Genomic DNA, 14812 nt, shown 5'->3' with positions numbered 1-14812 from the left:
TCCCTGTGACTCTCTAGATCATAATGCAGCCTGTACTTGGGGATAGAAACAGCCTCTCTTCTTTAGACTATAAACCAGAATGACAGCCTGAATGGCTCTCCTCATCTCTGATTCTAAACTCAATTATAAGTAGTCATCACATACTCTTTGAGCATCTGCATTATAAAGGGCTCTGGGAGGTCACCTAGAAGAGCACTATTCATTCACAGAAAGCAAAACTGAAGCCCAGAGAAGGACATGACTTTGATCAAAATCATACAGCTATTAACCTCCAATCCAGTGTGATTCTTTTATCACCATATCACCTCCAACTCTCCAATACTTTCAGACTTGGAGGATGCAAATGCCCCCTTTATATGTTGTTATTATCAACTATTTCAATGCAATAGAAAAATAAAAAAACAACACATTACTGTGCCCTTAGTCTTAGTAAAACTTAACAGTTCATTATATTTCTCCTTTTTTAAGGAATTAATCAGTACATCTCCACACAAATATGACCAATTTATTTTTTATCAATGACTGAAAACCAACTCAATGGAGGAAATAGTGTCTTTTCAATATAGGGTGCTAGAATATTCTTACAGCTATCTTTAGGTGAAAAAGAAAAATAAGAACCTGATCTAAACCTTACCACTTACTTAAAAATTAACTCAAAATAGATTTTAGACCTAAATGTAAAGTGTAAAAGCATAAAACTTTGAAAAGACAGCAAGAGAACATCTTCAGGACTTAAGTCTTACTAAAATACAGAATGACACCAAAAGCATTATCCATAAAAGAAAAATATCAATAAATTACACTTATCAAAACTAAAAACTTTTGTTCAATGAATGACCCGGTTAAGAGGATGAAAACAAAAGCTACAGACTGAGAGGAATATTCGTAAACTAAATATTATAAGACAACTACAGTTTCAAAAATACAAAAACTAACAAACTCTCTCAAAACTTCATTGTAATAGAACAAACAGTCCAATTAGGGAATGGTTAAAAGACATAGACACTTCACTGAAGACGATATATGGATAGCAAATAAGCACATGAAAAGATGTTCAATATCACTAACTATGGGGGGAGAAAAATGCTGCCCTTCCAAAGATGTCCACATCTGATTTCCAAAAACTGTATGTTGCATTAGATGGGAAAGGAAAATTCAGGTCACAGATGGAATTAAGGTTGCTCTTTAGCTAATCTTAAAATAGAGCAATTTTCCTGAATTATCTGGGTGGGCTCAACGTAATCTCAAGAGTTCTTAAAAGTGGAAACCCAAGGCAGGAGAGGTCTGAATGATGTGATATGAGGCGGACTCATTCCACTGTTGCTGGATTTGAACACAGAGGACAGGGGCCAGGAGTCAAGAAATATGGAAGCTGGAAAAGGCAAGGAAGCAGATACTCCTCTAGCACCTCCAGAAGGAGCAGGTTCTGCCAACACCTGTATCCAGCTCTGTGAGTGCTATGTCAGACTTGAGATCTAAAGAACTCTAACATATTCTCGTCATTATTCTTCAACATAGCACTAGAAGTCCTTGCAACAGCAATCAGACAACAAAAGGGGATAAAAGGTATCCAAACTGGCAAAGAAGAAGTCAAACTGTCTGTCTTCGCAGATGACATGATACTCTCTATGGAAAACCCAAAAAAATCCACCCCAAACTACTGGAACTTATAGAGCAATTCAGTAATGTGGCGGGATACAAAATCAATGCTCAGAAATCAGTTGCATTTCTATACACGAACAATGAGACTGAAGAAAGAGAAATTAGGGAATCCATCCCATTTACAATAGCACCAAAACCATAAATTACCTGGAATTAACTTAACCGAAGTTGTAAAGATCTTATATTTTAGAAACTATAAATCACTCTTGAAAGACAGTGAGGAAGACACAAAAAGATGGAAAAATATTCCATGCTATGGATCTGAAGAATTAACATAGTTAAAATGTCCATGCTACCCAGAGCAATCTACACTTTCAATCTTATCCTGATCAAAATACCAATGATATTTTTCAAAGAACCTGGAACAAATAGTCCTTAAATTTGTATGGAACCAGAAAAGGCCCCGAATCGCCAAGGAACTGTGTTGAAAAGGAAAAACAAAGCTGGGGGCATTCAATGCCAGATTTCGAAGGAATCCAAGCTGTATCATAAAGACAGCATGGTACTGGCACAAAAAGACACATAGATCAATGTAACAGAATAAAGAACCCAGAATGTACCCTTGGCTCTTTGAGCAACTACTTCTTGATAAAGAGAAAAAACATCCGGAGGAAAAAATAGACAGTCTCAATTAAATGTGCTGGGAAAATTGGACAGCTATATGCCAAAGAATGAAACTTGACCTCACTCTTTCACACCATACACAAAGATAAACTCCAAATGGATGAAAGACTTCGATGTGAGACAGGAATCCATCAAAATCCTAGAGGAGAACATAGGCAGCACCCTCACGACATCAGTCCGGACGCAAACTTTTTCATGACACATCTCCAAAGGCAAGAGAAACAGAAGATAAAATGAACCGTGGGACTTCATCAAGATTAAAAGCTTCTGCACAGCCAGGAAACAGTCAAAAAAGTAAGAGGCAGCCCATGGAATGGGAGAAATATTGCAAATGACACTACAGATAAAAGACTAGTATCCAAGATCTACAAAGAACATCTCAAACTCAATACACAAGAAACAAATAAAGAAATCATAAATGGGGCAGAAGATATGAACAGACACTTTTCCAATGATGGCATACAAATGGCTAAACAGATACATGAAAAATGTTCAAAATAATTACCTATCAAAGGGTACAAACACAAAACCACACTAAGAGATCCACCTTACGCCAGTTAAATGGCAAAAATTGACAAGGCAAGAAGCAACAATTGTTGAGAGGATTGTGGGAGAAAGGGGATCCCCTCTCCCTACATTGTTGGTGAGAATGCAGCATTAGGTACAGACTTGGGAAACAGTGTGAGGTCCCCTTTAAAAAAAAAAGTTAAAAATTGACCTTATCCTATAAGGACCCAGCCATTGCACTACTGGGTATTTTACTCAAAAAGATACAGACGTTAGTGGAGAGAAGGCCATACGCATCCCAATGTTCATAAGGCAGCATTGTGTCCACAACGGGTTAAATCGTGGAAGGAACTGAGATGCCCCTTCAACAGATGACTGGATTAAGAAGTTGTTCCATATATACAATGGAATATTACTCAGCTATCAGAAAGAAGGATTTCTCAACATTTGCTGCAACATGGACAGCACTGGAGGAGATAATGCAAGTGAAATAAGTCAAGAGAAAGACAATTATCATATGATTTCTTTCATCTATAGAACATAAGAACTAGGAAGATCAGTAGGGAAGAAAGGGAAAAGAAAGCGGGGGTAATCAGAAGGGGAATGAAGCATGAGAGACTATGGAGTCTGAGGAAACAAACTGAGGTTTCATAGGGAGGGGGTGGGGAAAGGGATAGGCTGGTGATGGGTAGTATGGGGGGGGCACATATTGCATGGTGCACTGGGTGTTATACGCAGCTATGAATTATCGAACTTTACATCAGAAATCAGGGACGTACTGTATGGTGACTAACATAATAAAAAATTAAAAATAAAAAATAAAATAATTTTAAAAGACACTAAAATAAAAAAAAATACTAGGGATGCTAGATGGCTGGCCCAGTTTTTCTTCTCTTTTCAAAAGGAGACATGATGTGCTGAGAGTATCCTCCAGATCAGCTGTGCTGCCTGAAGGATGGGACTAATGCAGGCCACATAAAATTTCTCTTTGTACATGTTTTCAATGCACTTTCTTTAATTTTGTGCCTTTTGAGGTACTGCAATTCCTTAAATATATTGTGACCTTTTAATAAAAATATTTTGAACAATATATTGTTGTTAAATTGATGTTTCCCTGAAGAAAAAAGGGTTTCTAATCATAAATCTTGCTAATGTCACTCCTTAAGGATCTTTCAGGCAGCTCAGTGTATTTAAAGTGTGTCATCCCAGATTCCAGTCTTTCATGGCTTGTCTCCTTTCCTGATTTTTTCCCTTCAGTTTTCTCCCTTCCTATGTGGTCCTCCACCCTATTCCTTATGTTACACATATGAGTGAAACCGTGTGATAACTGTCTTTCTCTACTTGACTTATTTCACTTAGCATGATCCCCTCCAGTTCCACATCCATGTTGATGCAAATGGTGGATATCCATCCTTTCTAATGTGAATAATATTCCATTGTATATATGAACCTCATCTTCTTTATCCATTCATCTTTTGAGGGTATCTCAGTTCCTCCCACAGTTTGGCTATTGTGGATATTGTTGCTATGAACATTGGGGTGCATGTGGCCCTCTTCTTTTCACTACACCTTTATTTTGCTATAAATACCTAGTAGTGAAATTGCTGGTTAATAGGGTACGTCTATTTTTAAGATCTTGAGAAATGTCCATACTTTTTTCCACACTGACTGTACCAGCTTGCATTCCCATCAACAGTGTAAAAGTTCCCCTTTTCCATCCTCACCAACATTTGTTGTTTCCTGCCTTGTTAATTTTTGCCATTCTAACTGGCGTAAGGTGGTATCTCATTGTGGTTTTGATTTGTATTTTCCTGATGGCTAGTAATTGAACATTTTTTTCATGTGTCTGTTTTCCATTTGTATGTCTTCTTTGGAGAAGTGTCTGTTCATGTCTTCTGCCCATTTCTTGACTGGATTATTTGTGTTTTTGGTGTTGGAGTTTGAGAGGATCTTTATAGAACTCGGATGCCAGCCTTTTATCTGAAATGCCATTTGAAAATATCTTCTCCCATTCTGTCAGTTGTCTTTTGGTTTTGTTGACTGTTTCCTTTGCTAGGAAAAAGCTTTTTATTTTGATGAAGTCCCCAAAGTTCATTTTTGCCTTTGTTTCCCTTGCCTTTAGAGACATGTCTAAGAAAAATTTGTTCTTGTCGAGGTCAAAGAGGTTACTGCCTGTGCTCTCCTCTAGGATTTTGATGGATTCCTGTCTCGCATTGAGGTCATTTGCCCATTTTGAGTTTATTTTTCTGTATGCTGTAAGAAAATGGTCCAGTTTCATTCTTCTCCATGTGGCTGTCTAGTTTGCCCACCACCATTTATTAAAGGGACTGTCTTTTTTCCATTGGATGTTCTTTTCCACTTTGTCAAAGATTAGTTGATCATGGAGTTGAAGGTCCATTTCTGGTTTCTCTATTCTGTTCCATTGATCTATGTGTCTATGCTGTCATGATGATTACAGCTTTGTAATACACGTTGAATTCAGACATCATGTTGCCCCCAGCTTCAGTTTCTTTTCAACATTGCCCTGGCTATTTGGGATCTTTTCTGGTTCCATACAAATTTTAGGATTATTTGTTCCAGCTCTGTGAAAAATGTCAATGGCATTTTGATGGGGATTGCATTGAAATTGCAGATTGCTCTGGACAGCATAGACATTTTAACTATTTTTATTCTTCCAATCCATGAGCATGGAATATTTTTTCCATCTCTTTGTGTCTTCCTCAGTTTCTTTCATAAGTGTTCTGTGGTTGCTAGAGTACAGATATTTTACCTCCTTGATTAGGTTTCTTCCTAGGTATGTTATCATTTTTGGTGCAGTTTTGAATGGAATCAATTCCTTAATTTCTGTTTCTTCAGTCACATTGCTTCTGTTTAGAAATGCAACTTATTTCTGTGTATTGATTCAATCCTGCCACATTGTTCAATTGCTCTATGAGTTCTATTAATTTGGGGTGGAGCCTTTGGGTTTTCCACATAAAGTATCATGTCATCTGCAAAGAGAGTTTGACGTCTTCTTTGTCAATTTGAATGCCTTTTATTTCTTTTTGTTGTCTGATTGCTGATGCTAGGACTTCTAGTACTACATTGAACAAAAGTGGCAAGAGTGAGCATCCCTGTCGTGTTCCTGACCTTAAGGGAAAGCTCTCAGTTTTTTCCCCATTGAGAATGATATTCTCAGTCACCTTTTCTTAGATGGCTTTTATGATATTGAGATGTGTTCACTCTATCCCTATACTCTGAAGAGTTTTAATCAGGAACGTATGTTGTATTTTGTCAAATGCTTTTTCTGCATCAATTGAGAGGATCATATGGTTCTTGTCTTTTCTTTTATTAATGTGCTCTATCACATTGATTGATTTGAGAATTTTGAACTGCCATTGCATTCGAGGAATAAATCCCACCTGTTCATGGTGAATAATCCTTTTAATGTACTGTTGGATACTGTTGGCTAGGATGTTGCTGTGTGTTTGGCATCCATGTTCATCGGGGATATTGGTCTCTAATTCTCCTTTTTGAGGAGTTCTTTGTCTGGTTTTGGGGTCAGGGTAATGCTGGCATCATAGAACGAGTTTGGAAATTCTCCATCTATTTCTAGTTTTTGAAACAGCTTCAGTAGAATAGGTGTGACTTTTTTCAGTGTTTGGTAGAATTTCTGAAAGCCATCTGACCCTGGACTCTTTGGGGGAGAGTTTTTTGATTACTGCTTCATTCCTTGCTGGTTATTGGTCTGTCTAGAGTTGTCTATTTCTTCCTGTTACAGTCTTGGTAGTTTACAAGTTTCCAGGAATGCATCCATTTCTTCTAGATTGTTGAATTTTTTATGTATAGCTGCTAGTAATAATTTGAATAATTGTTTCTATTTCCCTGTTATTAGTCAAATTCTCCCTTCCTGTCATGATTTTATTGATTTGGGTCATTTCCTTTTCTTATGGGTAAGTCTGTCCAGAGGTTTATTGATCTTATTAATTCTTTCAAATAAATAGCTTCTAGTTTTGTTGACCTGTTCTACTGTTTTTCTGGTTTCTATTTCACTGATTTCTGCTCTAATGTTCATTATTTCCTTCTCCTGCTTGGTTTATGCCTTATTTACTATTTTTTCTCCAGGTCCTTTAGGTGCTGAGGTTAGCTCGTGCATTTATGATATTTCTAATTTTTTTGAGAGAGGTTTGATGGCTATGTGTATCCCTCTTAGGACAGCTTGGCCATATCCAATAGGTTTTGAGTGATGTTTTTCATTCTCATTGGTTTCAATGAATTGTTTAAATTCTTTGATTACCTGGTTGACCCAATAATTTTTAGCAGGATGCTCTTTAACTTCCAAGTGTTTGAGTTCCTTCCAAATTTCTTCTTGAGGTGAGTTCCAGTTTCATAACACTCTGGTCTGAAATATACAGGGGATAATCTCAATCTTTTGGTGTCAGTTGAGACCTGATTTGTGATCCAGTATGTAGGCTATCATGGAGAAAGTTCTATGTGCACTTGAGAAAAAATGATTATTCTGTTGTTTTTAGGATGAAAGTTCTGTATATATTGTGAAGTCCATCTGATCAAATGTGGAGGGCACGCATGGGAGCACTGGGTGTTATACGCAAACAATAAATCATGGAACACTACATCAAAAACCAATGATGTACTGTATGGTGACTAACGTATCATAATTAAAAAAAAACAATAAAAAATAAATTAAAAAAAATCAAATGTGTTATTCAAACTCTTGTTTCTTTGTTATCTTCTACTTAGATGATCTGTCCATTCCTGTGAGTGGAGGATTGACGTCTCCTAATGTATTGTCATCAATATGTCTCCTTATTTTGGTCATTAATTGGTTTATGTAATTGGCTGTTCCCATGTGGGAGCATAGATATTTAAAATTGTTAGATTTTCTTGTTGCATAGACCCTTTAAGTATGATATAGTGTCCATCTACATCTCTTACAAGGTCTTCGGTTTAAAATCTAATTTGTCTGCTATGAGTATTTCTACCCCAGCTTTGGATCCATGAGTGTGGTAAATGCTTCTCCATCCCCTCACTTTCAATCTGGAGGTTACTTTAGGTGGAAAGTGAGTTTCTTGTAAGCAGCATATGAACGGGTCCCGCTTTTTCATCCAATCTGAAATCTTGTGTCTTTTGATTGGAGCATTCAGTCCATTTACTGAAGAAAGAGAAATTAGGGAATCCATTCCACTTACAATAGCACCAAAAGTCATACGTTATCTTGGAATTAACTTAACCAGAGACATAAAGGATCTATATTCTAGAAACTGCAGATAACTCTTGAAAGACATTGAAGACACAAAAAGATGGAAAAATATTCCATGCTCCTGGATCAGAAGAATAAACATAGTTAAAATGTCCATGCTATCCAGAGCAATCTACACTTTCAATGCCATCCCGATCAAAATACCAATGACATTTTTCAAAGAGCTGGAACAAACAGCCCTTAAATTTGTGTGGAACCAGAAAAGGCCCCGAACCACCAAGAAATTGTTGAAAAGGAAAAACAAAGCTGGGGGCATCACACTGCCAGATTTCAAGCTATACTACAAAGCTGTGACCACAAAGACAGCATGGTACTGGCACAAAAACAGACACATAGACCAATGGAACAGAATAGAGAACCCAGAAATGGACCCTCGGCTCTTTGGGCAACTAATCTTTGACAAAGCAGGAAAAAACATCCAGTGGAAAAGAGACAGTCTCTTCAATAAATGGTGCTGGGAAAATCGGACAGCTACATGCACACGAATGAAACTTGACCATTCTCTCACACCATACACAAAGATAAACTCCAAATGGATTAAAGACCTCGATGTGAGACAGGAATCCATCAAAATCCTAGAGGAGAACATAGGCTGCAACCTCTTTGACATCGGCCACAGCAACTTCTTTCATGACACATCTCCAAAGGCAAGAGAAACAAAAGAATAAATGAACTTGTGGGACTTCATCAAGATAAAAAGCTTCTGCACAGCCAAGGAAACACTCAAAAAAAACTAAGAGGCAGCCCACGGAATGGGAGAAGATATTTGCAAATGACACTAAGGATAAAAGATTAGTATCCAGGGGCGCCTGGGTGGCACAGCGGTTAAGCGTCTGCCTTCGGCTCAGGGTGTGATCCTGGCGTTACGGGATCGATCCCCACATCAGGCTCCTCAACTAGGAGGCTGCTTCTTCCTCTCCCACTCCCCCTGCTTGTGTTCCCTCTCTCGCTGGCTGTCTCTCTCTCTCTCTGTCAAATAAATAAATAAAATCTTTAAAAAAAAAAAAAAAGATTAGTATTCAAGATCTACAAAGAACTTCTCAAACTCAATACACGGGAAACAAATAATCAAATCAAAAAATGGGCAGATGATATGAACAGACATGTTTCCAATGAAGACATGCAAATGGCTAAGAAACACATGAAAAAATGTTCAAAATCATTAGCCATCAGGGAAATTCAAATCAAAACCACCTTGAGATACCACCTTATGCCAGTTAGAATGACAAAAATTGACAAGGCAGGAAACAACAAATGTTGGAGAGGATGTGGAGAAAGGGGAACTCTCTTACACTGTTGGTGGGAATGCAAGTTGGTACAGCCACTTTGGAAAACAGTGTGGAGGTCCCTTAAAAAGTTAAAAATTGAGCTACCCTATGACCCAGCCATTGCACTACTGGGTATTTACCTCAAAGATACAGACGTAGTGAAGAGAAGGGCCATATGCACCCCAATGTTCATAGCAGCATTGTCCACAATAGAGAAATTGTGGAAGGAACTGAGATGCCCTTCAACAGATGACTGGATTAAGAAGATGTGGTCCATATATACAACGGAATATTACTCAGCTATCAAAAAGAATGATTTCACAACATTTGCAGCAACATGGACGGGACTAGAGGAGATAATGCTAAGTGAAATAAGTCAAGCAGAGAAAGATAATTATCATATGGTTTCACTCATTTCTGGAACATAAGAAGTAGGAAGATCGGTAGGAGAAGAAAGGGAAGAAGGAAGGGGGGGTGAAGGTGGAATGAACCATGAGAGACTATGGACTCTGGGAAACAAACTGAGGGCTTCAGAGGGGAGGCGGGTGGAGGAATGGGATAGGCCAGTGATGGGTATTAAGGAGGGCACGTATTGCATGGTGCCCTGGTTGATATATCAAGTAATGAATCATGGAACTTTACATCAAAATCTAGGGTGTACTGCATGGTGACTAACATAATAAAATAAAAAATTATTATAAAAATAAATAAAGAACTCTAACATAATAAATTTGTGTTGCTTTAAGCCACCAAGTTTGTGGTCATTTGTTACAGCAGCAATAGAAAACTAATATACTATCATTGAGAGAAATGCAAAGTAAAAATATGATGAGCTATCACTACTCACTCATTAGAACAGCTAAAATTAAAAATAGTAACAATACCAAATACTTGGAAAGATGCAGAAAAGCTGTGTCTTTCATACATTGGGGAGGAACTATAAAACAATAGAGCCACATACTCAAAACAAAATTTTATAGAAATGGAAAACAAATTAGGTGGTTACCCAATTAGGAGTTTGGGACCATCGGGGAAAGGGAGTGGATGTAACTACAAAAACATAGTACTGGGGATATTTCATAGTAATAGAGCTTCTGAATCTTGACTGAGGTGGTGATTACACAAATGCACATGTATGATAAAATGACAAAGAACTATAAAGATGAATGTGACCAATCTCAAACTCCTGGTTTTGCTATTGTACTATAGTATGTAAGGTACAGTCATCAGGAGAGTGAAGGGTAAACAGAACCTGTCTGTATTATCACTGCGTCTTCTAGTGAATCTGTATCATCAAATAAAGAGCTGAAAAAAAAATCCATGCAGATTTGAAGCTGCCCTGTATCCCTCCCTACCTGATCACGTCCCTTCTTCCCTACCTCCCTTCACAGAAGTATCCTAAAATTAGTGTTCAGAATTTCCATTGTCTTTTAGTTATTTTAATACCTATTAATACATTCTATGAAAATAAAGAATGCTGTCATGCATTCTAAAATTTCACGTAAACGATGTATCATTAATCTTTGTGTACCTTGTTTCTGTTTTTGTTTTTGCTTGACTTTATGTTGTTGAGAACTATCCATGTTAATACATCTCATAGAGTTATGCATTTTACCTGCTGGTTACTATAAGTGCTGGATAGCAGTGCTAGACACTGGTCCACTATATAAACATAACACCTTTTATTTGTACTTTCTTCTGTTGATGGACATAGGAATTTTTTTTTCCAATACCAGGCCATTATGAAACTATGCCAAAATAAACACCTAAGTGCATGTCTCCTGGTGAACACATAGGTTTCCATGATGTATGCCTAGAATACATATGCCTAGCATATGCCTAGATATATGCCTCCCTTAGGAAATGTACATTTTTAACTTTACTACAATATATCAAACTCCTTTCCCAGTTGGTTGTACGAATTTATTCTCCTACATCATAGAAAATACTTGGTATTTTCAGACCTTAGTTTTTACCAAACTGATGAGTATGAAATGGAATTGTCTTTACTGCAGAGAATTTTTAATACAATCATTATTTTTCCTTATACTTTGTGTTTTAATGTTTTGTTTAAGAAATCCTTCCATGTCCAATGGCCAGAAAGATATTCTCATTGTTTTTCTTTTAAAAATATAAATTCTTTATTTTCCCTTCACTTTTAAATCTACATTCCATCTGGGATTTAATTTGTATTTGGTGTGAGGAAGGGATCTTATTATGTTTATGCCCCCATATATGAATAATTACTTCTCCATTTATTGGACCCTCTCTACACTAATTTCTAATACATCCTCAGTCATACATGGCCTTATTTCTGAACTTGGCATATTTATTTATCACTACTCCAATATCCCAAAGCCTTATTTACTATGCCTTTATGGTAATTCTTGGTATGTGGTATGGCTAACCTCCCTAACTTCTTTAACATTATTTTGGTTATTACTGACCTTCAGGGCATTGTATACACTTTAGAATCAGCTTGTCAAATTTCCCAAAACAAACAAACAAAACCACCTCTGTGTAAGTTTCTATTAGAATTTATAAACAAATATGAGAAGAATTAAATCTTTATTATACAAAGTAATTCTACTGTAAGCATGATATATCTCTCAATTTACTTAGGTCTTCTTTGAATCTTTAATAAAAACTTCATAATTTTATCTGTAAATGACTTGCACATCTTTTGTTAGATTTATTCCTGCATGTTTCTACTTTTTGTTGATAGTTTTCAAGGTATCAGTTTCTAACCTGAACTTTCTAATTGTTTATTGATTATATATACAAACTTTATTTTATATCCAGCAATCTTTCTGAACTTTTATATTATATCCACCAGTTTTTTTGTAAAAATTCTTTCCTATTTTGACAATCATATCCCCAGTTAGTGACAATTTCACTTCTTCTTCCCTTCTACTATTTATTTCTTTACTTATTATGCCGGCTAGGACAAGTTAAATATAAAAGAGGTAGAGGCCATTCTTCCTCTGTTTTAGATGTAAGTGAGTCATTTCTAATATATGACTACTAGCTATAAATTTCCAGTATTTTAAATACTGAGTTTTTTCTTCCTCAAGCCTGCAATAAGGTACCCTATTTATTAGTCTTTTGGAGGACCAGCTGTTGATTTTGTCTTATATTTTATTAATATCTACTTCTTACTTATTATTTCCTTTATTATACTTTGTCTGCTTTTTAAATCTTGACTTGGATGCTGACATTATTAATTTTTAACTTTGTTTTGTTCTCTAATATAGGCATTTACAGATGAAACATTTTGCTTCCATCTTTACCATTTTTTTTGCTTCCCGTAAGTTTTGTTATGCATTATTTTAAACAATATTACCATTCAGTTTTAAATATTTGTGAATTTCCATTATGTGTTTTGCTTCGACTCATGATTTTTTTGAATTGTGTTTATTAATTTGAAAGTCCACGTGGGATCTTTCTAGGTTTTTGCTTAAATCTTTAATTTCAGATATTGTGTCTTCTCAGTTGTCCCTATTCTCACCTTCTAGAATGCCTATTAAATACTCACTGAATTTTCTCATTCTCTTTAACATGTCTCTTAACTTCTCTTTCATATTTTCTTTCTCTTCAGCAAATTCTGGTGGATTTCTTCAAATTACATTACAGCTGACTAATTCTCTCTTCAGCTGTGTCTAATTTGTTGTTTAACCCATTTGATAAACTTTTTATTTCAATTACTATAGTTTTCACTTTTAGAATTTCTATTTGGGTCTTTGTGCAAACCAACTTTTTCTTTTATTTATAATTTGGTTTTCATGTCTTAATCATTTTCAATATTATTTTATATCTATGTGACAATTCCATCAAGTGAAAGTATTAAATTCTAATCCTGTTCTTTGTTGTGTTTTATAACTCTTATTCAGTAGGAATTTTTTCTTATACTTTACAAATTATGAGTTAATTTTTAGAAGGAATTTATCCATGGGAAACCTGTAAAGCTTGATTTAATGCAATCTCCTTCCCAAGAAGTTCGCAACTGATTCTACCAGATGTCTCAGAGTTATCAGTAGCCTGGGTTAATTTCTTTTGGATTTATTTCTCAAGTTGTGATTCTTTTCCATACTACACAAGTAATAGAGATTTAAATCCCAAACCAAAATGAGGTGCAAATCCATAGTGGTGTGCCCTTGAAGGAAACATTATTTTCTAAGACACAGCTTTCTTATCTCTCCTGTGCTGATGGCAGATTTTTTTCTAGAGCTTTCTATTCAAAAGGCCTAACTTTGTGCTAAAGATTTCTGTTCCAACCCACGGAGTCTCAATTTTCATTTCATATCTCCAAATGGTTGTTAAAACGCAAGTCCTTGATTTAGGGAGACTAATTACATACTGCCAAGGGCAGACATGGTATCAGTTCACATGTTTATCCCTCAGATTTTTAATTCCATCTTTATTTCTGACCCATGGTGATGCCCTTATTTCCTTTCTAGATTAAATATATATGAAAGATTGTTTATTTTACCTAGGATTTCTAAGTGTTTGTACAAGGCAAGATATTAAGATTATCAGTCATGCTTCTAGAACTCAAGTAAAAAAATAAGTGCTTTTCTCTACTGAAAATCAACTTAGAGCACAACTGGCAAGATAAATCCTTCTTAGTTCCCGTATCAGAAAACCGTATGGAAAAAAATACAAAGGTTGATACATAGCCCAAAGTTCCAATTGCATAGAAACTTTACACTGTTCTTTACATAGGTCCAACTAATTCTTTCCATTTTCTAGACTCTCACAAGCTCTTCCAATCACATTTTTCTAGAATCTCTAAGCACAGATCACTTTCCATATAAATTATCTCTGCTTCCTATCAACAAATTTCACTGGCTTTTCTTCCTTTTTCCTATTCATTCATACAGCTTTTCTAAGTGCATGCTATAGTCTAGACACTGGGGATGTTGCCCAAAACAAAACTAAACCCTGGACCCACAGAGTTTAAATCTTAGTGCAGGGGAAATAATAAAAATAATAAACAAATTAATAAATATATTTTAGGTTAGAAAAATAAATCAATAAATGTAATTTAGGTTGAACCATATGAAATGACCAATATTCTACTCTTCTTGACCCACAAAAGGCAATTTCACATAATTCCATCTAATAGAACATGACAGGTGGTGATAAGTGCTACAAAGAACACAGGGTAAATGGATAAAGGGTGATGGGGGCAGTGGGAGTGTGCTATTTGAGGTAGTACAGCCACAAAAGATTTTCTTAGGAAGTGCTATTTCAACAGAGATGGGAATGAAGCAAAAAAGTAAGTAATGAGGATATCTGGAGGAAGAATGTTCCGGTAACAGGGATATATATGTGGAAAAGTTCTGAGGAGGGACTGGGTATGGCATACTCAAGGGACAGCAAGGAGAGCAGAAGGTCCTGCGTGAACTGAATAAGTGTGGTGCAAGGTGAGGGCAGACAGGGGCAAGGGACAGGCCCAGGAACACCACAGCAGCCGCAATAAAAACTGTCT

This window comes from Ursus maritimus, unplaced genomic scaffold, assembly GCF_017311325.1.
Source record: "Ursus maritimus isolate PB19 unplaced genomic scaffold, ASM1731132v1 scaffold_5, whole genome shotgun sequence".
Classification (NCBI taxonomy): Eukaryota; Metazoa; Chordata; class Mammalia; order Carnivora; family Ursidae; genus Ursus; species Ursus maritimus.
Note: the sequence above shows the minus strand (reverse complement) of the source record.